We start from the raw sequence: 24,219 nt of genomic DNA, 5'->3' as shown, positions 1-24,219 counted from the left end.
TAGCTCAACTGGAATTCCAGCACCTCCACTAGCTTTGTTTGTAGTATTGCTTCCTAAGGCCCACTTGACTTCGCATTCCAGGATGTCTGGCTCTAGGTGAGTGATCACACCATCGTGATTATCTTGGTTGTGAAGATCTTTTTTGTACAGTTCTTCTGTGTATTCTTGCCACCTCTTCTTAACATCTTCTGCTTCTGTTAGGGCCATTTCTGTCCTTTATTGAGCCCATCTTTGCATGAAATATTCCCTGATATCTCTAATTTTCTTGAAGAGATCTCTAGTCTTTCCCATCCTGTTGTTTTCCTCTGTTTCTTTGCAGTGGTCACTGAGGAAGGCTTTCTTTTCTCTCCTTGCTATTCTTTGGAACTCTGCATTCAAATGGGTATATCTTTCCTTTTCTTCTTTGCCTTTCACATCTCTTCTTTTCTCAGCTATTTGTAAGGCCTCCTCAGACAACCATTTTGCCTTTTTTGCGTTTCTTTTTCTTTTGGATTGTCTGATCCCTGCCTCCTGTCCAATGTCATGAACCTCCATCCATAGTGCTTTAGGCACTCTATCAGATCTAATCCCTTGAATCAATTTCTCACTTCCACTGTAAAATTATAAGGGATTTGGTTTAGGTCATACCTGAATGGTCTATTGGTTTTCCCTACTTTTTTCAATTTAAGTCTGAATTTGGCAATAAGGAGTTCATGATCTGAGGCACAGTCAGCTCCCTGTCTTGTTTTTGCTGACTATATACAGCTTCTCCATCTTTGGTTGCAAACAATATAATCAATCTGATTTTGGTATTGACCATCTGGTGATGTCCATGTGTAGAGTCTTCTTTTGTGTTGTTGGAAGAGGGTGTTTGCTATGACCAATGCGTTTTCTTGGCAAAAGTCTGTTAGTCTTTGACCTGCTTCGTTTTGTCCTCTAAGGCCAAATTTGCATGTTACTCCAGGTATCTCTTGACTTCCTACTTTTGCATTCCAGTTCCCTGTAGTGAAAAGGACATCTTTTTTAGGTGTTAGTTCTAAAAGGTCTTGTAGGTCTTCATAGAACTGTTCAACTTCAGCTTCTTCAGCATTACTGGTCGGCACATAGACTTGGATTACTGTGATATTGATTGGTTTGCCTTGGAAATGAACAGAGATCATTCTGTCGTTTTTTTTTTAAATTACCTTATTTATTTTAATTGGGGGCTAATTACTTCACGATATTGTAGTGGTTTTTGCCATACATTGACATGAATCAGCCATGAGTGTACATGTGTTCCCCATCCTGAACCCCCCTCCCTATTCTGTCATTTTTGAGACTGCATCCAAGTACTGCATTTTGGACTCTTTTGTTGACCATGATGGCTACTCCATTTCTTCTAAGGGATTCTTTCCCACAGTAGTAGATATAATGGTCATCTCAGTTAAATTCACTCATTCTAGTCCATTTTCATTCTGATTCCTAAAATGTTGATGTTCACTCTTGCCATCTCCTGTTTGACCACTTCCAATTTGCCTTGATTGATGGACCTAACATTCCAGGTTCCTATGCAATATTGTTCTTTACAGAATCAGACTTTACTTCCATCACCCGTCACATCCACAACTGGGTGGTGTTTTTGCTTTGGCTCCATCTATTTATTCTTTCTGGAGTTATTTCTCCATTCTTCTCCAGTAGCATATTGCATACCTACCGGCCTGGGGAGTTCATTTTTCAGTGTCCTCTATCTTTTTGCCTTTTCATACTGTTCATATTGAGCTATGAAGGAAGCCCATAAATGGAGTAAAACCTTTTTAAAATTATTAATCACTATATTGTATACTTGTAACTTATGTAATATGGTACAGCAACTATACTTCAATAAAAGGAAAAAAAGATACTTCATACATACATAAGTAAGTACAAAATGACCCTGACACAGCCCTGACACACACACAAGCTTTTACACCAAGCTTTTTCGAGACCTCCTTGGCAGTCCAGTGGTTAAGACTCTGTTCCCAAAGCAGGGAGCCTAGGTTCAGTCCCTGGTTGGAGAACTATGATCTTGCATGCTGCACACTGTGGCCAAAAATTTAAAAAAATAAAACCAAACCTTTTATGTAGATCTTTCTCATATTCTTGGCTGCCCTGATAGGTGCTAGTTTTTTCTGTCTCAGGTGTGCAAAGACTAGAAATGTCGTTTTATAGCCCTATAATACCTTGGTATCTTGTCTGCCTTGATATTGAAGCCAACAAAAATGGAGACAAGGAACAGACCACCCTTCCCACAGAAGGAAAATGACTTAGCCTGACATGCTTATTGGGTACATTGGGCTAAGGAGAACTTAAAAGTGTTTTCTCTGTCTGAGAGGGGCCCCCCTTGAGGACTAACGTAAAAAAAATGAGAAGACAGTGTCTGTGAAATTCCCACTGCTGTGCCCTACTGTTTGGATAAATTCAGAGTTTTGTTCTCTGTTTCTCCTTCCAATAGTATTCAGATTTGTACAGGGACAAAAGGCTTCCCCAGACCAGTCAATTGTATTATGCTGTGCCTTTTGTGGGGACTGGTATTAGGCAGCTTGTATTCAGTATAACTTTTTGTTTATTAAAATATGCTGTACTTATAGAAAGTCTGTCACCTCCATAATCCAAAGTTATGGAATGAAGGGGCATGACGACTATTTTCATTATAGAAGGATCTCTATTTTATTAGGCCAAATTGTTTTAGGTTGTGCACTCCTAAGAGGTGTTGGAAGTGTGATTTCTGCTGCTCAGCAACTCCCCACAGCATTGTAGGACGCATCTATTGCTTTGAGAAAAAGACACAAATATTACACCTCAAGTCTTCTTTTGCAGATCGCACACACACACATTCCCTTTCCCCTGAATATTCCTTATTCTCTTCTGTAGGAGGCAGCTGAGAATACTTATTACTCATTCGGTGGTACATTCATGTAGGCAAGTGGCTTATGAAAAAATCAAAGGGTTGCTATGGGAATGAAATAGGTTTATTAAATAGATAGATAATAGAAATTGTGGAAAGCAAACTTCACAAAGATCTGGTGAACCTTTAGAGGGACCTTGACTTAAGAATGGAAAGGGAATTAGTGTCTGTTTAGAATATTTTCTCAATCGTTAGTCATAAATGCAGACTAAATGTGTCAGAACAAAATGATCATGCCTCATCTTACTTACCTTCTTGAAGGTCTTCTTTAAAGCTGTATATAATAGTCAGTCGGAAATGTCCTCAGTGTTCATCCCTGGGTGGTTGAGTAAATTACAGTGCTCAGCCTCATGTTGAACATGATTCAGTGGCCTTTGCGGGAATATATTGTATTCAAAAAAGCAAGATCCCAAATTACACAGATACCATGATTGCAACACTGTTTGAACAGTTGTATAAGAAGAATGATTGAAGCAAATACCCCAAATTGCTTAATGTTGTCTTAGGGTGGTGGCACCTATGGTTTTGGCTCACTGATCTTCAGGGGTTCTGAATGTAACCATTTTTTTGGTAATGAAAACTTAAGTACATGTGAAGAAAATAACAGGACTCTTGCCTGAAAGAGCGTGTATCCAGTTTTTGAATGCTTCGTCTGAGTGCAGGGGTTTTCCTCCCAGTACTGGATCTAGCTAGCAGAGGCCTCTTGAGAAGGATGGGTATCAAGCCAAGAGACATGGGGGGAGAGAATCAGCTTGCCACCACCTACTTCACGAAAGCTTTCTGGAAAGAATAAACTCGAAAGTGACCTTTTCAAAAGCGGGGGAGAGTAGTCCAGTGAGTTAAGAAAGAAAGATATTCTGGATATAAATAACCATGTGGGAATGAAGCGGGGGGGAAAGCTGAGAAGGAGAAAGTTCATTTGATCCAGCTTGGAAAGTGAGTATGGGGAGACGACGCGTGTTGCAGAACCGATGAGTGACGGAGGTTTCCCGTGCTCCGTGGGGAACGTTTCAACCTTTTCTTAGGAAGACAAAACTCCTTTGGCAGATGGTCAGGAAAATACACCGTAGGTGATGCTGATTTGGAGGTGCAATTCTGTGGGTGCGATTTTGGAGATGCGACTCCGGAAAGCCGACAGCAGTGGTCTGTCTGCAAGGTGATGGTGGCCTCTCTCAGGGGGCTTGGGATGAGAAAGAAGGTCTGGATTCCAGACGTGCCACATAGTAAGAAACAGATGATTTTGGTACCAAGAGGCCAAAGTGGGACTAAGGAACCTCTTCCTGGGCCAGGTTGCAGAAATGTGTTTTGTATACGCTTCCATAGATCATAAAGCAGAAATTCTGGGTTAAGGGCTTCTGTTTGTTAAATAAAGGGAAGGAAATTCCTCTGGGGATTTTCCACTCCTGGACAGCAATGAGGAGCAGGGGGAAGCGATGACAGGGACTCAGACGCTCCCAAACTGGACTTCTTACTTCATGTGTGCTCATATTACAAAAATCAAGTTTGCAGTGCACTTTTCATTGCTTTGTATTGGCACTGCTCAGCCTTGGTCAGTCACATGTGTTTTGAGTATCTCATTTGCCTGGGGGACAGTGTCAGGATGCTGAGAAATTAATGACAAAACCCCTGCTCTCAAAGACATTGATAATTTAGCTGGGGAGACACGACATAATATATATGAGATTTACATATGTATATATGAATGATCTATATGGTATAAACAGATTCAGAGTCTATAGGATGATGTCTGGTGTGTTGGTTCTAATGGGACTGGGTGCCACGTGGAGCTCTGAGAACCGGAGCTCTGAGAACTGAATGTCTCATGACCTCATCAGACAACAGCCAGAGAGGCCAACCCCTGTCGTGGATGATCTGGTTCAGATTCATTTCTCCTTATTCTTTCCCTTTGAGACCTTGGGCAAATTACTTTGCTCTTTCTGAGCCTCAGTGTCCCCATCTGCAAAATGGAAATGATAGTAGTACCTACCGGCAGGATGGCCTTTGAATTTTGCAATGGCTCGTAATGTAAAAAGCCTCAGCCTAGTATGGGGCACTGGTCATCCCTCAGGAAGGGGTGACTATTCTCTAATGCCAGACCAAAAGGTTTCTGAGGGACCCTTGTGCTCTTCATCACTGTGTCATTTGTACAGAGTACATACGGTAGATCTGATGAATGCATATTTAGCACAAATATTTATTGAAAGAAAGAATGAACAGTTGGCAGATAGAAAGTGGAATGGAATTCCAGACATAAAGGTGAGTCTCAAAGTTAAAGGCATCCATTCTTTTGTATATTTGTGCTGCAATCACAATTAAACAAAAGCTCTTGTTATATCACATTGGCCAGTGTGATCATTGAGGGTTAAACCGGAAAGGATGTTGGGGATTGAGCAGGCGCAGCCCCCTTCTTTTACTGATGAGGAAACTGAGGCCCAGAAAGGAGGCAGCCACATGGCTGACCAGCCTCTGGGCTCCAGCCTCTAGGGTCCTCATTGCTGGGTCAGTAATGTTCCTTGGCATTCTTCCTGGTGGCCCTAAAAAAAAGAGACTAACTCGTGCCTGTAAACTGTTGCCAAATTTTGCTCAGAGAACAGAGATAAGCATCCTGAAAAGAGGGAAATGCCACAGTCCTAGTTTTCCCGAGTAATTTTGTGTATCTTGGCCTCTAGGACATGGGACGATTTTCCGGGTCCCAGGAGCCTGTTCCTGAGAGCAGAGCCGTTTTCCTGTGGGAGGGCTGGGGTCAGGTCCAGGGTGCCGGCCAGACTGCCTCTGTGAAAAGCCTCAAGTGGCTGAAAAAACAAGCATGTTACCCCACTGAACAACAGCTCTTAAGGAGGGGATTACCAGGGCTGAAACGTGAAATGTAAAGAAAGGATTTAAAAAGAGCCAGGTGCTTCAAGTCCTGTGTCTGGGCTGATGAGGCTCCAAAGTGTTAAAGAGAAATTCCATTCGGATGAGTCTGCGGCCACAGTATTTGTTCGTGCTGGGCCATCAGGGAAGGGAGAGGGGGCAGCTCCCTGGGGCCTGTTCAGGCAGTCAGGGCCCTTCCTGGGTGGAGGGATAGTCTGGGTCTGAACCCTTGGCGCTGGGCCTGGGTCCTGGGTCACGGGAATTCGCCCTGTGCTCCAAGGAGGTCATTCCAACCTGAGCAGGAAGATGGAAGCCACCATGGAGACAGGCACAACTCTGGATACATACTTGGCTTCGGCCTCCAGCACTTGGAAAGGGGGCTGCTGGGCCAGATCAGCTATTTGACTGTTTTCCTAGAGAGAGAATTGAGATGTTCAGAAAATGGTCTCTAAAGTCAGTTCTTATTAATGCATCATCTTGGTGTGCTTTAAAATACTGTCAGAGCGACTTCCCTGGCAGTCCAGTGGTTAAGACTTATAAAATACTGCCAGAAACCCAGGTCCCCTTGAAGCTGTGGTTTGTAGTGTGCTGTGTACCAGGAGGAGATGAGGCGTGGAGGCTGTGGCGACTGCACACAGCCACGCCCTCCATGGTGACCATATGCAGGGCTGGTTTTAAGTGTGTTTCTCTTTGAAGACACTTTATTCAATACATATTGTTGGCTCAGTAATGCTGAACTTATGACCCAGCTCTATAGCCCTTATCTGAAGGAAGCTTATCTAACACACATTTTCTTCTTAGGAAACATCATAGCTTTCTTGCATTTGGGAACACTAGACAGCCCTTCAGCACGATACATGATACTTGGGGGGCCATTTCAAACAGGGAAATGACCAAAAAAAAAACCCACCAAGCACAAAAATGCAAAAAATGTGGCACCAAACAGACTGCGAAAAGGACGCTTGTTTATAGTAGGAGTTGAATCGAGCAGAGTGAGGCCTTGCTTGACTTCAGCTGGGAACACGTGTGGTGGGTGGGTGACTCGTATTTTTCACCACCCTGTGCACAACTGAGAATGACCACAGAAGTGTCGCCAGACTGACTGGGGGGTTACAAATAAATTTTAGCAAATGGGCAAATTCACAAATAAGGAACTCATGAATCATGAAGATTGACTGCACCCCTTTCTCCCACATATTATGCTGAATGTGCACCTATTATGCTAACCCCCACCTTTTTAATTGTGTTATTTTAAAAATTAGGAGGTACAAATTTGCAAAAGGAAGAATACTAAATTTCACCAACAGGGGACTTCCCTGGTGGTCCAGTGGTTAAGACTCCATGCTCCCATGCAGGGGACATGGGTTCAATCCCTAGTCGGGGAGCTAGATCCCACATGCTGTGCAATGGGGCCAAAACATTAAAAATAAATAAATAAATTCCACCAACCAGAGATCACCACTGTTTACATTTTAGTGCCTGGTGTCTTTCTGGTGTTTTTTTCTTTGCAACTATGTACCCATCTTGCAACTATGTACTTTGCAACTATGTACCGTCTTGGAGAAGGCAATGGCACCCCACTCCAGTACTCTTGCCTGGAAAATCCCATGGACGGAGGAGCCTGGTAGGCTGCAGTCCATGGGGTCGCTAAGAGTCGGACACGACTGAGCGACTTCACTTTACTTCATATACCCATCATCTGTACTTTTATTTTGTATGTGTATATACATAAATGTGTGTGTTTAAAGCAAAATTAGTATCATACCATGCTTATTTTATAGTTCCTTGTTGTTGGGAATCTAAAATTAGAGGCAGGGGAGTGATGGTCCGGTGCTTAGAACTTGGTGCTTCCAATGCAAGGGGCTTGGGTTCAATATCCTGCCTGGGAACTAAGATCCCACAAGCCTCACAGTGCAGCTAAGAAAAAAATAGGGGCCGCAGGGACATGAAGGTGTGGACTGTGTCCTGTTGGGGACCACTGATAGGTTCTAAGCAGTGACAGTCCATAATCAGATTAGATATGCAACCATGGTAGTCAGGTAGACAATGGACTTGAGGGAAAGAAACCAGAGTCAGCTGTTCAGTATGGTGGCTACTAGTTACATGTGGCTGTGAGCACTTTGAATGCAGCTGGTGCTTGTTGAGATGTGCTGAGTTAAATATACACTGGATATAAAAAAGTGTGGTACCAAAAAAATGTAAAATATCTCTTTAATAACTTTTTATACCAATGACATGTTGAAATGATCATCTTTTAGATAAGGTTAAGTAAAATGTATTATTGAAACTAATTTCACTTAAAAGAAAATTTTGGCTGCACTGAGTCTCATTTACAGCATGCAGGATCTTCAATCTTCATTGCAGTTTGAGAGGTCTTTAGTTGTGGCATGCAAACTCTTGGTTGCAGCATATCAGATCTAGTTCCCTGCCCAGGGATCAAACCTGAGCCTCCTGCATTGAGAACGAGGTGTTCTAGCCACTGGACCACCATGGAAGTCCCTCACTTTTTTTTTTTTTTTCTGTTCTACTTTTTAATATGGCTACTAAAGTTCTTTAAATGGCGTATATTTGTATATTTCTATTGGCCAGCACTGAACCTGAGGGGGAAGGATGATGAGGGCCACCCCTGCCCCAGGGTCATGGGGATGGGGATGAGGAGGAGCAATGTATTTGAGAAACCTTAGGAAATACAGTCGATAGCTATGTTTTGGCTTTGGAGGGTGCTACAGACTGAATAGTTGTGTCCCTCCCAAATCCATGTGTTGATTTTATTTGGAGGTGAGACTTTTGGGCGGTAATTAGGTTTAGGTGAGGTCATGAGAGTGGAGCCCCTGTTCTGGGATGCGTGCCCTGATAAGGGAAAGGGTTCAGAGCTCACTCCCTAAGCCCCCAGTGCGTGGACACCGCAAGAAAGCAAACTGTCTGCAAACCAGAAAGAGAGCCCTCCTCAAATGCTAAATCTGCCAGACTCTTGATTTTGGAACTTCCAGCCTCCAAAACTGTGAGAAATAAATGTCTGCTATCTAAGCTGTCCAGTCTCTGGCATTTGTTACAGCAGCCTGAGCTAAGACAGGGTGAGACAGGAAGGAGTTAATGTCACCAGCGGAGGCAGGGAAAGTGGGGGCTGGGGGAGTAAAAGCAGTAGAGAAGCTCAGCTGTCTGGCTACTTGATTCCAGCTCTGTGGAGAGGAAGGTCTCTGCCTGGGAAGGATCTGTGAGTCATCGGCAAAGAGAGCCGTGAGAGGGACTGAGAGCCCCAGAGAGCCTGTGGGGAGAGAAAAATCAGTGGCCTGAAGGGGAGGTGCGGGGGAGAACCAGTGGTGATCTGGGGCCAGGACAGCACCGGAACAGAGGGGCACAGATCGGGGCAGGGTGCTCACAGAGGCCAAGGGAAGGTGCGTCAGAGAGAGGGTGAGTGATGCTGAGAATATGAAATGTCAGAAAAGCTGGAAAAGTACCTCATGGATCCATCTGTTTAGGAAGGGTACTATAAATCTTCATTGAGCCATGTCTATGTGTGCGTGCGTGCTCAGTCGCTGAGTTGTGTCTGACTTTCTGCAACCCCATGAACTACCGCCTGCCAGGCTCCTTTGTCGGTGGGGTTTTCCTGGCAAGAATACTGGAGTGGGGCCCCCCGGAATAGGAACTGCAAGGGATCTTCCCGACCTGGGGATCGAACTCACATCTCCTGCATTGGCAGGCAAAATTCTTTACTGCTGAGCCACTGGGGAAACCCAAGCCATTTCTGTATTTTATTATGATTAATAGTAATAGTTCACTTTTGAGAGCATTTACTTTGTGCCAGGCACAGCACACAGCATTGCAGGCTTTGAACAATGAATTCCTAAGTTATTATCCCCATTGTACAGATGAGGATACTGGGGCCTGTGGTCAGTGGCGCCTGCCAGGCTCCAGCCTTGATCTGTCTGACTGCAGCCCCCACAGTGTCACCTAAACTTTTTTTGCAACTCCCTTGCCCTGGCCAGGAAGTGTCCCTCCTGCCTCAGACATGAGTCTCTTAGGCCACGTCGAACCGCTCACCTCCCTTTAGTTCTGGCCTTGTAGGGGCCATGACCGTGGCCGGAGAGTGGGGGGATTTCTGCATTCCAGTGTGCTGAGGTCAGCGCATGCATGCAGGCACCCAGTGGTACTGATTTATAGGGCCGGGGCTTTTCTCTGGAGATAGCCTGGCCCCCTCTGTCCATGCTGTCTGAGTGGATGAGCCTCCACATCCAGGTACCCATTGTTTTTCTGCTTCCCATCATTTCTGCCCTGATGGCTGTTCCACGGAAGAATTCACTAAAGAATCCACAGGATGGACAGGACGCAGGGCAGAGTCCTTCCATCCCTCTGGGCCAGGACTTGCTGCACAGTGAGGAATGCTGCCCCCACCCCCAGCCCTGCCCAGGCTCATGCCTGAGGTTTTACTGCTTTCGTTCACTTCCATACATGGAAGCAGGGTTGCCAGCCTCTGCCGGGAGCGCGCCCGAAGCAGGAGGTTTACCTCCCCACAGCTGACAGACAGCCCCCTGGCTCACATGTAAAAAATGTATTTATTGAAAAAGACCCTGGATTTAACCATACGTGTCTGCCAAAAGAGAGCTCGGGCATCTCTACAGAGAAGAATTGTAAAAATTGCAGTCTGGTTCCTGAGTACTGGGGTTACAACAATTAGCTCCAATTCTGTGATGGTTAGAACGCTCTACTGATGGGAATGATAAGCTTTTAAATCTTCAAATAAATAAAGAAGCTTTGGAAGAGAGGCAGAGATCCATTTTATAAATATAGATATGCAGGTCTTTGTTAACATATATGAACATACAGACAGTTTTCTCACTGATGGGAGGAAAAGGAAAGAAAATCTTGGACCAAACCAAAAGGGAGTAGTGCTCAAAAACAACCCAAACCTGGGCTGTCCATCATGGCCAAGCAGCCAACTGATATATATCAATTTTAAAGAACTTCGATTCTCTTCAGTTCAGTCGGTCAGTTGTGTCTGACTCTGCAACCTCATGGACTGCAGCACACTAGGCCTCCCTGTCAATCACCATCTCCCAGAGCCTGCTGAAACTCATGTCCATAGTTTCATGGCCATCCAACCATCTCATCCTCTGTTGTCCCCATCTCCTCCTGCCTTCAGTCTTTCCCAGCATCAGGGTCTTTTCTATTGAGTTGGCTCTTTGCATCAGGTGGCCAAAGTACTGGAATTTCAGCTTCAGCATCAGTCCTTCCAATGAATATTCAGGACTGATTTCTTTTAGAATGGACTGGCTTGATCTCCTTGCAGTCCAAGGGACTCAAGAGTTTTCTCCAACACCACAGTTCAAAAGCATCAATTCTTTGGCGCTCAGCTTTCTTTATGGTCCAACTCTCACATCCATACATGACTACTGGAAAAACCATGAAAGTAAAAGTGAAAGTTGCTCAGTCGTGTCCAACTCTTTGCAACCCCATGGAATTCTCCAGGCCAGAATACTGGAGTGGGTAGGCTTTCCCTTCTCCAGGGGATCTTCCTGACCCAGGAATCTAACTGGGGTCTCCTGCATTGCAGGCGGATTCTTTACCAACTGAGCTATCAGGGAAAAACCATAGCTTTGACTAGAGGGACGTTTGTTGGCAAAGTAATGTCTCTGCATTTTAATATATTGTCTAAGTTGGTCATAACTTTTCTTCCAACGAGCAAGCGTCTTTTACTTTCATGGCTCTCTTGAGGAAATGCTTTTTATATGCTTAGTACTAGGGTCCTGGGTCGTTTGCTTTTGTTGCATAAATGATCAAGGGTCGGCATAAAAGTTAGACTTCTAGAAAGTAACAGTGGATTCTAAAAGTAGTTTGGGGAAATGATGAATGTGCATTTCTTACAGAGCTATCTCTACTGGTTTTCTTGAGCCAAATTTACCATATCATCTGGTTCTTTGCCCTGCTACCATTTTGGGTACAGTTGTTTGGATATATTTTACTGGATTTTCTTTGTAGTCTGCCTCCCCCTCTGAGATCTGCTGTAGTGGAATCTGAATTATTTGAAAGCTGTAATTCAAGATTGTAAAATTCTGGAAGCTTGGGACAGAGTCTGCTTTTGTTTTGGGGGACTTGATGAAGGGGTGAAAAGATTGCTCCCGGCCTGATGGTTTGCTCACCCCACCCTTCCCCCAAACACTATAGATGCTCTTCCGGCCTTAGATAAGATCTTTTTTTTTTTTTAAAAAAGCTCCTAGTTCTTTCTTATCATGATTTATTTTGAGCTTAAAAGAGCAAACCTTAAACTTCTTGATCTCTGTCCTTGCTCCCTTCCCCCACAGGATCCCTTTCTCTAATTGTATAAAAAGATTTTGAAATTCTTCCTTGATTCTTTCCTGCCTCAAGGGGAAGGGGTGAATCGGCACCAGCTTTATTGCTCCAGTCCGTGATGTTGATCTGAATTCCTTCTCTTGCTTTTTCACGAGTTGAAAGATTTCCTGCTGTGACTGATGGATGTGTATTCGGAGGGTATTGAATTTGAAAGGTGGATGGGACTGCCTTCTGAGTTAAAGGGCTCCTTTTAAGCAACCTTTTCTCCCCTCTTCTGTTTAAAAAAAGTGATTTCTCAAGCGTCAGGCTGTCATCAACCCCACTAATTGTTTAGCCTCCAAGCTGGGCCAGTAGTTGGGGCAAATTACTTCTGGCTGTAGAGCTGTTTAGCCCAAGCATTACCCTCCCAGAAGCTGCTCACCAAATGGCTGTTATCACAGGGTGTCGAGCCTGCACACGGGGTGAAGGATGGATAATGTCTGCCTGCACCAGTCCCAGCTGCTGCTCCCAGGCTGGAGCTCAGGCTAAGTCCCAGGCCTCCCCAGTGGGGTGGAGGGTCCTCACTTCGCTGCTCTTTCCAAATTGAAGAAGGGAGGTACGGTAAAGGAGGCCGGTGGAGGGAAGAGGAGGCTCAGTCTCTGCTCTTCCTATTCTCTTGGGTGATTCCACATCATTGTAGGGAATACAGGTCTCAGCCTCCAAGTGCAGTGGGGAGAGAAGACAGGGAATGGTGCTGGCATCCCAGTTTTGTTAAGCTTCCCTCAGGTGCTTGCTCCAAGTGCAACATCATGGGGTGTTTTCAACCCTGGCTGATAAATTAGGGTCACTGGGGAGCTTTTAAAAATGCAGATTCCTGGGTCTTGTTCACAGCTCTGTCCCCAGCGTAGAGCACATGCCTGGTACAGAAAACATGCTGTATGTAAAATGAGTGAAGTTCCTGAGCAACCCATTCTGTCTGCCCATCATGTCTAGGAGAGTGAGTAGGTACCAACTCTCAGCCCGTCATTCATACACAGAGTCCAGACTAGGCTGGAAGGTGTGTCCTTCCTTCCCACATCAAGTCCCCAGCAGTCAGACAGCTCTGTAGCATCCCACATAAGGTTCTGATGATGATCAGGGCTAACATGCTTTTAGGTTAATACTACGCTCACGTATTTAGTGCTTAGTGATCTGGAAAGACACAGAGAAGGAAGGATGCTGAGAATAAAGAGTCATAACAAAAATAAAAATCACAGCTTTTATTTACAAATCGGGCGTGCCAACTTTGCCAGGCCCTGTCTAAATGCTTTGTATTAAATTCTCACCCAGCACACTGAGTGAGGCACCACTGGCCTGCGTCATTTTCCTAGTGGTGGAGCCAGGAACTGAACTCTGCCTCTAGCAGCTGCCCTGGTGATGTGCTGAGCTCCCTAGTAACAGACCCAGGCTGTCGCTTAAGGTGGAGTCTTCCAGTTGCCAAGCACTGAGATGAAAAGGACTTCCCATGTGCTGCCTCATTTAATCTTCACACAAACTCTGTGAAGTAGGCATCATTACGCCCATTGTAAAGATGAGGAAACTGAGGCCCAGAGAGATAAGAGATGTGCCCAAAGTGGCAGAATCAGTCAGTTGGCTTTCTTTCTAAAACCTATTCTTTCTCCCTGTGTCCCACAGTGGCTTATGGGGGCATAGTTTTGGAGCATTTGGGAAACAAATATGGCCTCTTTGACAGGAATGTCTTAGCCTAGGTGTTACTGGAGATAAGGCAGGCTAGAGAATTGGAAAAGGGAGAGCTCAGAAGAGCGATTGCATGTAGACTCGGTCAACCTCTTGTCTCCTTTTCGTTAACCCAGCTGCCCCAACACACACACATACCCAGCTACCCCAGCATACACATACACACACACACACACACACACACACACAGCTACCCCAGCACACACACACACACACCCAGCTACCCCAACACACACACACATACACACACCCAGCTACCCCAACACACACACACACACCCAGCTATCCCAACATACACACACACACCCAGCTACCCCAACACACACACACACACCCAGCTACCCCAACACACACACACACACACCCCCCCAGCTACCCCAACACACACACACCCAGCTATCCCAACACACACACACACACCCAGCTATCCCAACACACACACACCCACCCAGCTACCCCAACACACACACACACACACACCCAGCTACCCCAACACACACACACACACACCCAGCTACCCCAACACACACACACACACCCAGCTATCCCAACACACACACACCCGGCTACCCCAACACACACACACCCGGCTATCCCAACACACACACACCCACCCAGCTACCCCAACACACACACACACACACACCCAGCTACTCCAACACATACACACACCCAGCTATCCTAACACACACACACACACACAGCTACCACAACACACACACACACCCAGCTATCCCAACACACACACACACACACCCAGATACCCCAACACACAAACACACACCCAGCTATCCCAACACACACACACACCCAGCTACCCCAACACACACACACACACACACACCAAGCTACCCCAGCATACACACACACACACCCAGCTACCCCAACACACACACACACACACACCCAGCTACCCCAGCATACACACACACACACACACACCCCTACCCCAGCACACACACACATACACACACACACCCAGCTACCCTAACACACACACACACACATATACATACACACACACACATACTCTCCTGGCTACCCCAACACACAGGCACACACACACAGCTACCCCAACATACACACACACCTGGCTACCCCAACACACACACACACACACACACACACACACACACACACACACACACCCCCAGCTACCCTAGTGCACACACATGCGTGTGCACACACACACAGTCTCTCCCTACCCCAGCGCACGTGCACGCACACACACACACACACACACACACACACACACACTAACATGTGGCTGCCCCAGCACACACACACACACACATACACATGAGTCTCTCCCTACCCCAACACACACACACACACACACACACACTCATGCACACTCTCTCTCTCTCCCCCAGGGAAGAATGTCTGTAACAGCAAAGAAAGAGCCCTTTGAGCAGCCAACAGGGTGAAAACAGCCAAGGTCCCAGGACCCCAGGGACATTTCCAGTCTGTGGTTTGCTGACCTAACCCAGAGGACCTCCTGATTGGTTGGTCATTTCTGAAAGATTAGCATTTCTATGAAAGGGCAGAATTGACAAGATTCTAGAGAAAGAGGGTAAGAAATGAGATAAGCAACTGGTAACACATAGAAGCTGGCTGCCCCAGACACCCTGAATGAGGAAGGTGCTGTTGGGTCACCTCTGCCCCGTGGCCCCTATGATCTGCTTTTAGGTACTGGGTCCCCCTGTTCATTATCTTGGGAGAAACATCCATACCCTTAGTAGCCACTGGCTTTTCAGTATCTAACTTCTATCTCTGTGATCTTAGTGGCTACTGGCTTTTCAGGGTCCAGCTTCTAACACTGTAATCTGGGAAACACTCATTTCCCAAGGTTCCTTGAAGACCCACTTGGAATTCTAGATCATGCCATTGGGCAGCAAGTTCAGATACCGACTGCCCCCTGATTGCATGCAGCACATGGGGAATTTCCACACAATGTTCCGTGCTTAAGAAATGTATAGGAATACTTTTCTTTTCTACAAAGAAACATACTTCTTGTCTGTTTTTCTGGAAACATAGCTCCCTTTTAGTGTATCTTCTCTTTTCTAACCTTTGGTAGAGACTTAGGAGAGAAGAGTAATTCCCTTTTGTCTCAGCTCCATCCTGTGTAAACTGCTAAGTGTGAGTCCAGAGGAGACAGGGAGAGTGGCGAGCCTGGGGCAAATGGAAGAGGAGTGGGGAGAGCATTCTCATCTCAGAGCAGCAGCCTTGCTGGAACGCAGACCTGGATGATCAGATCTTGCAAAATGTTTACAAACTGTGGGCTCTTCTGATTTCTAAGTGCTGTGCTGTGCTAAGTCGCTTCAGTCCTGTCTGACTCTGTGTGACCCTATGGACTGTAGACCCCCAGGCTCCTCTGTCCTCTGGGATTCTCCAGGCAAGAATACTGGAGTGGGTTGCCATGCCCTCCAGGGGATCTTCCCGACCCGGGGATTGAACCCACGTCTCTTACGTCTCCTGAACTGGCAGGTGGGTTCTTTAGCACTAGTGCCTCCGTTGTTAACTAATTGAAATTTAAAACGTTGTGTATGTGTGTCAAATGACACATCTGAGGGCCTGATTTGGTGATTTTAGCTTTAAGGGTAACTGCTGGGGCGCAACTCCCAATGCTGCCCTCTGTACCTGGTCTGTACCTGGCAGACCGGGAGGGGCGGGGGCAGAGGGGGAGATATTCACGAGTATGGATGAGTGGGTTCCAGGGAATTTAAAGAGAAAAGAAGAAGAGAATTTTCCTTTTTAAGGAGAATTTCTCTTTCTCCTTAAAGAGAAAAGACCCTACCTGGGTCAGAGAAGCAATAAAGAACAAGAGAAGATGGCATTCAGTCCTGTGAAAGGAATCAGAAGGCGAGCCCAGGACCCCTCGCATTGGTCAGAGAAGCTCCCCCAAGAAAGCGCAGGGCTTGCCTCTGCCTGGAGGGCAGGGAAGAAGGAACATTTAGGGAGATTTCCCAACAGGACTCAAAAGTGGTCATAACACTTACGCTCCACATAGCACTGGACTGGTTTCAGAGTACTTTCTTAGACTTCCCTCGTGGTTCAGTGGTAAAGAATCTGATTTGCGATGCAGGGGATGCGGATTCAATCTGTGGTTGGGGAACTAAGATCCCACGTGCAATGGAGCAACTAAGCCCAGGAGCCGCAATGAAAAAGATCCTGCATGCTGCAACTAAGACCGATGCACTCAAATTAATTAATTAATTAATAATAGAAAAACCCCAAACTCAAAATGCTTTCCCCAGTATGTATTCCTGACAACAGTGCTGGGGTATGGCAGAACTCACATTTATAGAGACTGAGGAAAAATAGGCCAGAGACCAAGCCCCATGCCCATGCTTTGCCTGCTCTTTTCCACATTATCCACCGAACCACCCTGTGAGGTAGGTGCTATTTAAATCCTCTTTCTTCACATGAGGAAGTTGAGGCTCAGAGAAGTAAAGTGACTTACTCAAGCCATGCAAGTTAGCAAGTGACAGAGGCAGGCATCAAAGCTCAGACCTGTCCCCTAAACCCAGCCTCTACATTCACATAAGTGTCCTGGACCACACAGCTGTAAAAGTCAGACCGGGGACTCGCACCCATTTCCTGGGAGGGCCTGGGATGGATGTGCTTGCTGGGAATAGAAGTGAAGAAGTCTGCACTGTGGGTAGGGCTGGAGAAGCGGACTAGAAAGTTTACACTGAATATAAAATGATTAAAGCAGCTCTTAAAGGGTTTTGAGCAGAAGCATGAGATGATGATTGTGGCGTGTGAGCAAAATTATTACGGTACAGTTTTGTTGGAGGCACTAGAAGGGGAAAGACCGGCCTTTGAGGCTAATGAGAAGGCGTGGGTCAGGGTGGTGACAGAGTGCTTGGCTTGTTACAGGGACAGGCCTGAAGACTGGAGAAAAGGGCTTTCAGCCTCTTTTGGCAATTCCACGAGTTCTTTAGGGAGAAATCCTCCCTGTTACGGATAGTACGTTGTGGATTATCGAGACCACCATTCAGAGAGCTTTCTGGCGAGCCCAGGGGGCGTCTGCTTCCATTTCAGAAAAATCCATTTTTCGGTTTTGTGCCATCTTCTCACTGTGTTTCACAGTTGGTAGGAGGTTTATCACTGTTGGGTTTGAAATTTTCCCCTGTGCGGCCCTCACCTGGAAGAAAACACTGACCCCACTGGCCACAATTTAAGACATTTTGACCTCTGCCCAAGCATTCTTGGATTTTTCTGTTTAGTTTCTAGCAGGAAATCCCAAAACAAAGCCTGATGTTTTCGAGGTAGAAATCAGGGAGAGATTTCAACCTTCCCTCCCCACATCTCTCACCACTTTCACCCCAACAACTGACAAACCCAGTTAATTTGTCAGATAAAAGAAAAAAACTCTGGTCACTTTTAGCTACTTAAACCACATAAACAAATACACAAAGATCCACCAGACTCTTGGCCCTTGGTCGTCTGTTTAACTGGAAGAACCCTCCCATGGCTCACAGCATCACCACTGATTGAAGCAGAGAGAACAGGTAAGAGAAGGTGCCTCAGCTCATAGGAGCACAAAGCAAGGCTTTTGCAGCTGATGGGAAAATCACTCCTTTATTTTTTTTTTTAATTTAAATATTTATTTATGATTCATTTTTATTTTGCTGCTCTGGGTCTTAGTTGTGGCGTGTAAGATCTTTAGTTGTGGCCTGTGAACTCTTGGTGGTGGCCTGTGAGATCTGTTTCCCTGACCAGTGATCTAACCTGGGCCCCCAGCTTTGGGAGCACAGAGTTGTAACCATTGGACCACCAGGGAAGTCCTGACTCCTTTACTTATTTATTTTTTTAAAAAAATTGTTTTGGTCATGCTTGAACCCGGGCCCGTGGCAGTGAAATCAGCACTGAATCCTAACCACTGGCCTGCCAGGGAATTCCCAGAAAAATCACTCCTTTAGGAGGCAGTCCTTGTCCATAGAGGTCTCGTATAAACTTTAAACGTCAACGTCAGAAGTATATTTGATCTCCTTGGAATTTGGGTCTAATATGGGTGATATTGGAACAAGATATAGATTCCAAGCTCTCTGTAGAGAAGTTTTAGCAAGTTATGTATAAAAAAATTTTTTTTTAAATTTTTTTTAGTGGAAGAGTTGTTGAGCTAAATGACTTTTTAAAAGGTTTTATTTTCTATTGTGGTAGAGTATCCATAACAATTGACTGTTTTAGCTGTTTTTAAGTGTGTTGTGCAGCTGTCACCATCATATATCTCTAGAACTTTCTCATCTTCCCCAGCTGAAACTCTGTACCCAAAACTGTGTGCCTGTTAAACAGTAACTCCTCATTCCCTCCCCTTCTAGCCCCTGAGAACCAGCATTCTACTTCCTGTTTCTGAATTTGACTCACCTAGGACCCTCATCTAAGTGAAGCCATGCGGAATTTGTCCTTTTGTGTCTGGCTAATTTCACTGAGCATCGTCAGTCATGTTCATCCATGTTGTAGCATGTATCAGGATTTCCTTTGTTTTTAAGGCTGACTAGAATTCTATCATCTTTTGAATGTACCACATTATTGCTTATCCATTCACCTGACAGGAGACATAGAGCTAAATTTTAAGGTCTTTTCCAGCGTTGTGATTTTATGAATATCTGATTTTCCTTTTCTAACCTCTTTTTGTTGTTGTTCATGAAACAGGACAGCAATAATAGATTCTTTGGGCAGGGTTAATTTCATATTTGTTAGTAATGTTCTTTTAAAGAAAAATATATGATTTAATGACAAGGTATTATTGCTTAGTATGTTCAGTGACTGAGGGCTGGGAGAAGTGAGGTGGACAAAGTATGTTAAGTTGTTGAGAGTGTTGAGAGTACACCTTCCTGGGAGTGAGAGCAGAGGACCTGGCCAGGGAATCCTTCCGCCTTCCCATGGTGATCTCAGAACCCTCCGTCAGTAGATCTCCTTTGAACCTCCATTTTCCTCTCTGTGTCTTTTCTCTGGAGGTCCATGCACCAGAACAGTTAATATGGAGCTGGGAGGCAGTTGCCCACAGGGTAACCTCATGCAGGACAAGTACCTTGGTTGAGAGATTTAAAATTCACAAACATTTGAGTCAAGAGAGAATTATGACGCCTGAGAAGGAGCTAACCCTAATATTTACCTTTAGCAATTGACAGCTTATTTTAAAACAGTGAAGTATGTTGGCACAGGGAAGGGAGGATGGAGTCTCGCGCCTGTCTTCCCCGTAGTAAATTCAAGGAGGCAAACACATGCTGTGAATTTATGGCTGTGCAGTGGAATCTTGTTTTTAGGCGTTTTGGAAAGCCCACTGGGTTGTTGTACAATAAGACAAGTGGTGAGGTGCCAGTTCTGAGTAGTAGTGGGGAGACTTGTCCAGGCGATAGCTTCGTGAGGGGAGCTGCCTTTGACCTCAGTGAAATTGATTTTTGGCAGCCCTATTGTTGCATTTTCTTTTTTTTTGGCCACACAGCGAGGCATGCAGGATCCCCGTTCCCTGACCAGGGATTGAACCTGCACCCCTTGCAGTGGAAGCATGGAGTCTTAACCAATGGACCACCAGGGAATTCCCACTACTGTTGCATTTTAAAGTTGCTCAAGATTCTTTTTTTTTCCTTCTTTTACCAAAACATCTATTGGGATTATTTTTTTCTTTTTTAGGAGTAGTACAGGATCATTGTAGAAAATTAGAAAGTACAGAAAAGTGCATAGAGGGGAAAATCACCTACAGGTCTTGTACCAGAGGTAACTGATGTTCCTGTGTCACAAGGCAGCCTTATCTTTTTTCTGTGTATGCATATTTCCATGTAAGAATATAGTCTTCTAAAAGATGATCTTCAGTAGCCACATGGTATTCCACTATATAAATGAGCCATTTATAATTCAACAATTTATAATTTAGCATTTAACAATTGCCAGTCATGGGAAATAGACCAGTTCCAAATTTTGTTGTAATCAATGCTTGTTAGAAACTTGCCTTTTAAAAATTTTGTTGTTTATCTGTTCATTGGCTGTGCTGGGTCTTCACTGCTGCATTGGATTTTCTCTAGCTGCAGCGAGCAGGGCCTACTTTAGTTGCAGTGGCAGGCTTCTTGTTGCAGTGGCTTCTCTTGCTGCAGAGCACAGGCTGTAGGCCCCCAGGCTTCAGCAGTTGCAGTTCCCAGGCTCTCGAGCACAGGCTCAATAGCTATGGCGCATAGGCTTGTTGCTCTGTGGCATGTGGGGTCTTCCTGGACCAGAGATCAAACCTGGATCGAACTTGTGTCTCCTACATTGGCAGGCGGATTCTCTACCACTGAGCCACCAGGGAAACCCCTAAACTTACTTCTGTATACATCCTTGTGCTTATTGTTCGTTGGTTTGGTAATAAATTACTAAGAATTACTTGGTGAAAGGTTCTGTTACATTTTAGTTATTATTTCCTTTTCATTTGTTCTAGCCTCAATTTTATCTTCTTTTTCATAACTTTAGTTATTTTCATGTTTTCTTTCCCTGCTTTCATTTTGTTCTTCTCAATGCTATTTGTTTATTTATTTGACCCCACCACACGGCAGGCAGGTTCTTAATTTCCTGACCAGGAATTGAACCTATGCTTCCTGCATTGGAAAGCAGATTCTTTTCTTTTTTTTTGATTGATTTATTTATTTTAATTGGGGGATAGTTACTTTACAACATTGTAGTGATTTTTGTCACATATTGACATGAATCAGCCATGGTTGTACATGTGTCCCCCATCCTGAACCCCCTTTCCCTCCCCATCCCATCCCTCAGTGTTGTCCCAGTGCACTGGCTTTGAGTGCCCTATTTCATGCATCGAACTTGGACTGGTGATCTGTTTCACATATGGTAATATATATGTTTCAATGCTATTCTCTCAAATCATCCCACCCTCGCCTTCTCCCACAGAGTCTAAAAGTCTGTTGTTTATATCTGTGTCTCTTTCGCTGTCTTGCATATAGGGTCATCATTACCATCTTTTTAAATTCCATCAGTTCAGTTCAGTCGCTCAGTCGTGTCCGACTCTGCGACGCCATGCGCTGCAGCACGCCAGGCCTCCTTGTCCAACACCAACTCCCGGAGCCCACCCAAACTCATGTCCATTGAGTCAGTGATGCCATCCAACCATCTCATCCTCTGTCTTCCCCTTCTCCTCCTGCCTTCAATCTTTTCCAGCATCAGGGTCTTTTCAAATGAGTCAGATCTTCGCATCAGGTGGCCAAAGTATTGGAGTTTCAGCTTCAGCATCAGACCTTCCAATGAACACCCAGGACTGATCTCCTTTAGGATGGGTTGGTTGGATCTCCTTGCAGTCCAAGGGACTCTCAAGAGTCTTCTCCAACACCACAGTTCAAAAGCATCAATTCTTCGGTGCTCAGCTTTCTTTATAGTCCAACTCTCACATCCGTACATGACCACTGGAAAAACCATAGCCTTGACTAGATGGACCTTTGTTGGCAAGGTAATGTCTCTGCTTTTGAATATGCTGTCTAGGTTGGTCATAACTTTCCTTCCAAGGAGTAAGCGTCTTTTAATTTCATGGCTGCAGTCACCATCTGCAGTGATTTTGAAGCCCCCCAAAATAAAGTCTGACACTGTTTCCACTGTTTCCCCATCTATTTCCCATGAAGTGATGGGGCCAGATACCATGATCTTAGTTTTCTGAATGTTGAGCTTTAAGCCAACTTTTTCACTCTCCACTTTCACTTTCATCAAGAGGCTCTTTAGTTCCTGTTCATTTTCTGCTATAAAGGTGGTGTCATCTGCATATCTGAGGTTATTGATATTTCTCCTGGCAATCTTGATTCCAGCTTGTGTTTCCTCCAGCCCAGCGTTTCTCATGATGTACTCTGCATATAACTTAAATAAGCAGGGTGACAATATACAGCCTTGATGTACTCCTATTCCTATTTGGAACCAGTCTGTTGTTCCATGTCCAGGTCTAACTGTTGCTTCCTGACCTGCATACAGGTTTTTCAAGAGGCAGGTCAGGTGGTCTGATATGCCCATCTCTTTTAGAATTGTCCACAGTTTATTGTGATCCACACAGTCAAAGGCTTTGGCATAGTCAATAAAGCAGAAATAGATGTTTTCTAGAACTCGCTTGCTTTTTCGATGATCCAGCGGATGTTGGCAATTTGATCTCTGGTTCCTCTGCCTTTTCTAAAACCAGCTTGAACATCTGGTTATATAAATTCCATATATATGCATTAATATACTGTACTGGTGTTTTTCTTTCTGACTTACTTCACTCTATATAATAGGCTCCAGTTTCATCCACATTAGAACTGATTCAAATGCTTTCTTTTTAATAGCTGACTAATATTCCATTGTGTATATGTACCACAGCTTTCTTATTCATTCATCTGCCAATAGACATCTAGGTTGTGAAAGGCAGCTTCTTAGCCACTGGACCACTGGGAAAGTCCCTTCTCAGTTCTACAGGATTGGTTCTGTTGGGTATTTTAAATTGTCTTTAAATGGAAATTTTAAAAGTACAATTTCCTTATAATATTTTCTCATATTAGTCAATTAAAAAAATTTTTTTTGGTCTGAAAACAAGCATACATTTTCCTTCTGTTTCCACTAGCCTACTCTTTGTATCTTCAATGGAACATTTTTTTAATGGAACTTTAAATATATATATATAATTTTATTTATTTTTGGCTGTGCTGGGTGTTCCTTTCTGTGCAGGCTGTCTCTAGATGCAGAGAGTAGGGGCTGCTCTAACTGTGGTGGTCAGGCTTCTCATTGCAGTGGCCTCTCTTGCTGTGAAGCACAGGCTCCACGGTGAGAGGGCTTTCAGTAGTTGCGGTGCCAGCTCAGTAGTTACGGTTCCCAGGCTCTCTAGAGCACAGGCTCAATAGTTGTGGCACACCAATTTAGTTGCTCTATGGCATGTGGGGGAGAAGGACATGGCACCCCACTCCAGTACTCTTGCCTGGAAAATCTCATGGACGGAGGGGCTTGGTAGGCTTCAGTCCACGGGGTTGCGAAGAGTCGGAGATGACTGAGCAACTTCACTTTCACTTTTCATTTTCATGCATTGGAGCAGGAAATGGCAACCCACTCCAGTGTTCTTGCCTGGAGAATCCCAGGGACAGAGGAGCCCGGTGGGCTGCTGTCTATGGGGTCGCACAGAGTAGAACATGACTGAAGTAACTTAGTAGCAGCAGCAGCAGCAGCAGCATGGCATGTGGGATCTTCCTGAATCAGGGATCAAACCCATGTCTCCTGCAGTGACAGGCAGATTCTTTACCACTGAGTCACCAGGGAAGCCCTTCAGTGGAACATTTTATACATTACTGTTGTCATGCTGAATATTTCTGGAAGCTTCGTAGTCTATATTGTTTGTCTTGGAATGAAGGAAGTTTTGTTGAGTCCTGTATTTGCCCATGGAAAGGGCAAATTTCTTACTTGGTTCCCCTCTGCCTGCCTTGTTGCTGACAGAACCTCGCTTTGGATCTTGAGTGTGTTAGTAT

General features: G+C 44.9%; 1 protein-coding gene across 2 annotated transcripts in view; it reads left to right on the top strand.

Annotated features, from left to right (window-relative positions):
- The window catches only part of NXN (nucleoredoxin), a 162,987-nt gene that overhangs the window by 16,682 nt on the left and 122,086 nt on the right, over positions 1-24,219 (top strand). The window lies entirely within an intron of this gene.

The sequence above is a fragment of the Bos grunniens genome, chromosome 19 (assembly GCF_055505025.1).
Source record: "Bos grunniens cultivar Pamir isolate PY7600 chromosome 19, Bosgru_T2T1.0, whole genome shotgun sequence".
Classification (NCBI taxonomy): Eukaryota; Metazoa; Chordata; class Mammalia; order Artiodactyla; family Bovidae; genus Bos; species Bos grunniens.
Note: the sequence above shows the minus strand (reverse complement) of the source record. Positions and strands in the feature narration are given on the sequence as shown.